Source organism: Papio anubis, chromosome 18 (assembly GCF_008728515.1).
Source record: "Papio anubis isolate 15944 chromosome 18, Panubis1.0, whole genome shotgun sequence".
NCBI classification, from domain to species: domain Eukaryota; kingdom Metazoa; phylum Chordata; class Mammalia; order Primates; family Cercopithecidae; genus Papio; species Papio anubis.
In genome coordinates, this window is record NC_044993.1 from 61,139,038 (window position 1) to 61,145,715 (window position 6,678).

The window sequence follows — 6,678 nt, forward strand, 5'->3', positions numbered from 1 at the left end:
ATTTTTATGAATTCTACACATAAGAAAAGGACAGACAAGAGAACAACATAGGCAGGAAATTTTTTAAACTTTAGGGTCTAGCTGGGCACAGTGGCTCACGCCTGTAATTCCAGCACTTTAGGAAGCTGAGGCGAGTGGATCACCTGAGGTCAGGAGTTCAAGACCAACCTGGCCAACATGGTGAAACCCTGTCTCTACTAAAAATATGAAATGAGCTGGATGTGGTGGCGAGCACTTGTAATCCCAGCTACTCGGGAGGCAGAGGCACAAGAATCGCTTGAACTGAGAAGGCAGGGGCTGCAGTGGTCACGCCACTGCACTCCAGTTTGGGGGATAGAGTGAGACCCTGTCTCAAAATAAATAAATAAATAAATAATTTCAGGGTATCTTATAAGCCAATACAAATCCACAGTGATGTGTATTTCTGCCTATTTAATACTAATTGGTAGCAGTCATAAGATTGATCTGGAGACACTAAAAAAATATAAATCATCAAAGACAGATTTGACAGACTTGACGTCTGTTTCAATCTATAGTGGACAGCTATGGCTGTGTCTGCCCAGCAGCCTTTCCATCTTCTGGAATTACTGAGAATTACTGATCACCATCCTCCTTTCTTTTTTCTTTTTCTTTTTTTTTTTTTTCTTTTTCTTTTTTGATATAGAGTTTCACTTCGTTACTCAGGCTGGAGTGTAGTGGCAGGATCTCAGCTCACTGCAACCTCTGCCTCCTGGGTTCAAGCCTCCCAAGTAGCTGGAATTACAGGTGCACTCCACCAAGCCCAGCTAATTTTTGTATTTTTAGTAGCAATGGAGTTTCACCATGTTGGCCAGGCTGGTCTCGAACTCCTGACCTAAAGTGATCCACCTGCCTAGGCCTCCCAAAGTGCTGGGATTATAGGTGTGACCCCCGCGCATGGCCACCCATCCTCCTTTCTAACACTTCAATTTCCTTTTGGAAATCTACCCCTCACGTATAGCATCCAGAATTGCTGATTGGTAAATCTAGGCATATGCCCCTATAGGAGACAGAATAATGATTGCCTCCCCCAAAGATGCTCATGTCCTAATCCATGACTATGTTATGACACATGGCAAAGGGGAATTAAGGTTGCCAATGGAACTAAGGTTGCTAATCATCTCACCTTAAAACACGATCTGTGGTTGGTACTAGGGCAGTGTCATCAGGAGGGTTCTTAAAAATAGAAGAGGGTGGCCTGGCACAGTGGCTCACACCTGTAATCCCAGCACTTTGGGAGGCTGAGGCAGGTGGTTCGCTTGAGCTCATGAGTTCAAGACCAGCCTGGGCAACATGGTGAAACCCTGTCTCTACCAAAAATGAAAAAAAAAAAAAAAAAAACTAGCCATGCGTGGTGGCATGCAGCTGTAGTCCCAGCTACTCAGGAGGCTGAGGTGGGAGGATGGCTTGAGCCCAGAGGGTAGAGGGTAGAGGTTACAGTGAGCTGAGATCATACCACTGCACTCCAGCCTGGGTAATAGAGTCAGACCCCATCTCAAAAAGAACAAAAAAAGAGGGAAGCAAAAAATGAGAATCACAGGGAGATGAGAGAAATGGAAGAGCGAGAGTAAGAGAGGGATGCAACTCTCACTGTTAGCTCAGACGTAAGAAAAGATGTAAGAGCCAAGGAAAGTAGGCAGTCTCTAGAAACAGAGAAAGGCAAAGACATGAATTCTCTCCTAGAGTCTCCAGATGGGAACACATCCTGGACAATATTTGATTTCAGCCCAGTGTCAGACTTCTGGCCTCCAGTGTCAGAAAATAATAGATTTGTGTGGCTTTAAGCCAGGCAATTTCCAGTCACTTGTTACAGCAGCAACAGGAAGCTGATACACGAATACTCGCTTCTGCTACTGCAGAAACCGGGCTGGGATTTCCGGCAGGTCGTGCCTTCTATCACCCTAAAATGGAAGCTCAGCAGCATCTCTGCTCTGCTCTTCTCCCAGTTTGACTCAACCTTCTCTTCCTTTGCATGACTTTCAAGAATTCCTCTAATAAAAGTAACCTTTGGTTACAGCTGGTTGGATTTGGACTCCTGTCACTTGCAATTAAGAGACCTGATTCCAAGTGGAGCATGATGGCTCATGCCTGTAATCCCAGCACTTTAGGAGGCCGAGGCGGGCAGGTCACTTGAGGGCGGGAGTTTGAGACCCCAGCCTGGCCAACATGGTGAAACCCCATCTCTACTAAAAATACAAAAATCAGTCAGGCATGGTGGCACATGCCTGTAATCCCAAATACTCAGGAGGTTGAGACATGAAAATTGCTTGAACCCAGGAGGCAGAGGTTACAGTGAGTCGAGATCGTGCCACTGCTCTCCAGCCTGGGTAACAGAGTGAGACACTGTCTCTAAAAGATTTAAAAAAAAAAAAAAAAAATCCTGATTTCATTTGCTAAATCAAGCAGAGGACCATTTGTCAATAGATGTTTCATTTGCAAGACTGAAATAATTGTAGTGATCGTTAACTCTTAGCTAACCAGTTAATGAGAGTAAGCAGAAGTGCCTGTGGGTAGTCAAGATTTGAATTTGTTTTTATAAGATTTCCTTATACCATTATTTCACTGAAAAAGAGAGTAAGAGCAGGAGAGTAGGGTAGGTAAGTGCCTGGGCTCTGGAGTCATGCGGATCAGAGTTCAACTCCCATCTTCTCTGCTTACAAGCTATGTGTGTGACCTTCAGCCTGTGACATATTGGAAAGCAATCTTCATTCACAAGGCCACCAGTCTTCCACGTGGTGTTTTGTTCTCCTTGTTCCTTTCTTTCCTTTTTTTTTTTTTTTGACAGAGTCTCATTCTCTTGCCCAGGCTAGAGTGCAGTGGCGTGATCTCAGCTCATTGCAACCTCCATCTACTTACTGGGTTCAAGCAATTCTCCCTCCTCAGCCTCCTCAGTAGCTGGGATTAGAAGTGCACACCACCGCACCCAGCTAATTTTTGTATTTTTAGTAGAGAGGCTATTTTGCCATGTTGGCCAGGCTGATCTTGAACTCCTGACCTCAAGTGATCTTCCCGTCTCAAGTGCTGGAATTACAAGCGTGAGCCACCGCGCCTGGCCTGATCTCTTTTTTTCTGACTACTGCCTCTTGTTCCTCAATTTGTTCTAGGAGTGTTTATCTATTGCCCTCCGACCCTAAGAATGGAAATGTGTTAACATTTCTTATGCATACTTTTCTCACCTGTGGTATGGATGATGGCACACAAGCTTTGAAGACCGAATGAGACAATATACGTAAATAATTTATACAGGTGCTGACACCTAGCAAAAGTACTCAATAAATGCTAATTAACAAAATAAAAGCAGGGACAAATGAGCCTCTTTGAGCCTTGGGCTCCTTATTTATAAGACAGCATTGACATCTTTCTTACATATGTTGGTAGGACTTAAAAAGATGAAGTATTGGCTGGGTGTGGTGGCTCATGCCTGTAATCCCAGCATTTTGAGAGGCTGAGGTGGGCAGATCACCTGAGGTCAGGAGTTCAAGACTAGCCTTCCCAACATGGCGAAACCCTGTCTCTACTAATAACACAAAAATTAGCCAGGCGTGGTGGCAGGCGCTTGTAATCCCAGGTACTCAGGAGGCTGAGGCAGGAGAATTGCTTGAACCAGGGAGGTGGAGATTGCAGGGGGCCAAGATCATGCCACTGCACTCCAGCCTGGGTGACAGAGTGATAATCCATCTAAAAAAAAAAAAAGAAAAAAAAGATGAAGTATTTTAAGTGCTTGCCTGGCACACAAATTTTAGTTTCCTCAGTCTTGCTCTTCAGGGATGTAAATGTGGCAGCATCAGCATGAACTGGTTCTTTTCTTCTCTCTGGTCCAACAGCATCCTCATTCTCTTTCTGAGAGTAAGGCAAGATGTGAGGTCTGAAGCTCTTTGCCAAATATGTAATCACGTTATCTTGGTTAATCCTTCTTCAGTTGAAGAATGAGAGGCAATGAGTACTTCCTGATTTTCCAGAAAAGTAACTCCTCGGACCTGTTCTATTCCTACCATCCCCCAAAAGCCAATCACTTGGCGGATGCTTCCGGATGAACTACTCCACCAACTCTGGGACTTTAAATTCTCTGCTTTTCAATCACTGCTTTGCTAAAATTTCATATAGGCATTGACCAAGAAGTTGAGGGCAAGGTAATTTAAAAGAACAAAAGAGGCTGGGCGCAGTGGCTCTCCCCTGTAATCCCAGCACTTTGGGAGGCTAAGACAGGAGGATCACTTGAGGTCAGGAGTTTGAGATCAGCTTGGCCAGCATGGTGAAACCCTATCTCTATTAAAAATACTAAAATTAACTGGGCATAGTAGTGGGCCCCCGCAGTCCCAGCGACTCAGGAGACTGACGCATGAGAATAACTTGAACCTGGGAGGCGGAGGTTGCAGGGACCCAGGATCACACCACTTGCACTCCAGCCTGGGAGACAGAGCGAGACCCTGTCTCAAAAAAATAAAAAAGATTCCCCATTGAGACATATGAAAAACTAACACACAGTCTATCTGGGTTACTATCATCTTTGTTAGCCCATAAGCTATGCAGGTATATAAGATGTATCTCAATTCTATAATTACATCATTGGGGGAAAATGTAAACATTTTTCATGGTACATGAATTGAAAGTGATTTTCAAAGTAGTTTTGTCAGGGAAAACATTACTTCTGGTTTACTTCATATATTTTACTGTGTATTAAAATCTGGTAGAACCCCCTATTCACTTTGCCAATTGGACTTATGTCTTTATTGATCATTCAAGTGGGCAAAGGAAATATGCTTCAAAAACTCAGGCAAACTGGGTGTTTGTCTTGTATCCTGTCAGAGGAAGCAAACTGAAGTAGGAAAAAAAAACCCTGATAGAAAATTTTTAACTCTAAATGTGGAATAATATTGAATTAACTGAGAAAAAATATATATAAAATCAGCTAAAGGAAATACTTTGCTATGAATGATTAATGTTTCATAGCAAAGTTACAGGAATCATAAATCTAAATCTAATGCATTTAAGAATTAACCTTACTTTACCTCTAATAAGCTTTGTGGTCTGCAGCTTATTATTATTTTTGTTTTGTGATTTGTTATTATTAGCTATTTTGTTATTAGTTGACACATAATAATATATATTTGTAGGGTATAATGTGATGTTTCAATATATATATACACATTGTGTAAAAATTAAATCAGGATATTTACCATGTCAATCACCTCATACATTTATCATTTCTTTGTGGTAAGTACATTCAAAATTCTCTCTTCTAGCTATTTCAAAATATATAATACAATATTGTTGGCCAGGTGCAGTGGCTCACACCTGTAATCCCAGCACTTTGGGAGGCCAAGCCGGGCAGACCACCTGACGTCAGGAGTTCGAGACCAGCCTGGCCAACTGGTGAAACCCCAGCTCTACATTTTTAGTATTGTATTTTTAACAAAACTTAGCTGGGTGTGGTGGTATGCACCTGTAATCCCAGCTCAGGGAGGCTGAGGCAGGAGAATCACTGGAACTCGGGAGACAGAGGTTGTAGTGAGCCAAGATCATGCCACTGCACTCCAGCATGGGCAACAGAGCGAGACTCCATCTCAAAAAACAACAACAACAACAACACAAAATATATTGTTAACGATAGTCACCCTATTGTGCAGTAGAACACAAGAACTTATTCCTCCTACCTAACTGTAACTTTGTACCTGTTGACCAATCTCTCCCTATCTCCTCCTCTCCACTAACCTCTGCAGCCTCTGGTAACCGCTATTCTACTCTCTACTTCTGTGAGATCAACTTCTTTAGATTCCACATAGGAGGGAGATTATGTGGTATTTGTCTTTCTGTGCCTGGCTTATTTCATTTAACATAATGTCTTCCAGGTTCATCCAGGTTGCTGCAAATGACAGAATTTCCTCCTTTTTAATGGTTGAATAGTACTCCATTGCAGATAGATAGATATAGATAGATAGATAGATAGATAGATAGATAGATAGATAGATAGATATACACACACTTACATATTATTTATCCATTCATCTGTTAATGGACACTTAGACTGATTTCATACCTTGCCTATTGTGAATAGTGCTGCAATAAACATGGGAGTGCACATGTCTCTTTGACATATTGATTTCATTTCCCATATTTATTTCAATCCCGGTAGTGAGATTGCTGGATCATATGGGAGCTCCATTTTTAGTTCCTTGAGGAACCACCATACTGTTGTCCATAAGAGCTGTACTTATTTACATTCCCACCAACTGTGTACGAGGGTTCCCCTTTCTCCACATCTATGCCAACATATGTTTTTTGTCATTGTGATAGTAACCATTGTACCTGGGGTAAGATGATATCTCATTGTAGTTCTGATTTGCATTTCCCTGATGATTAGTGATGTTGAGCATTTTTTCATATACCTGTTGGTCATTTATATGTCTTCTTTGAGAAATGTCTATTCAAGCCTTTTGCTCATTTTTAATTGGATTGTTTGGGGTTTTGTGCTATTAAGTTGTTTGAGTTCCTTATACATTCTGGATATTAACCCCTGGTCAGATACATAGTTTGCAAATATTTTCTCCCATTCTGAAGGTTGTCTTTTCACTCTGTTCATTGCTTCCTTTGCTGTGAAGAAGCTTTCTAGCTTTAAATAATCACATTATTTTTTCTATTTTTGCTTTTGTTGCCTGTGAT

The 6,678-nt window shown here is 41.9% G+C and overlaps 1 non-coding gene across 1 annotated transcript; it reads left to right on the top strand.

The window, feature by feature from the left end:
• Positions 1 to 4,709: 4,709 nt before the first annotated feature.
• On the top strand, positions 4,710 to 4,835 carry LOC116271371. The gene has a single exon (XR_004179933.1). It is a non-coding gene; the product is annotated as a small nucleolar RNA SNORA27 (small nucleolar RNA).
• Positions 4,836 to 6,678: the final 1,843 nt, after the last annotated feature.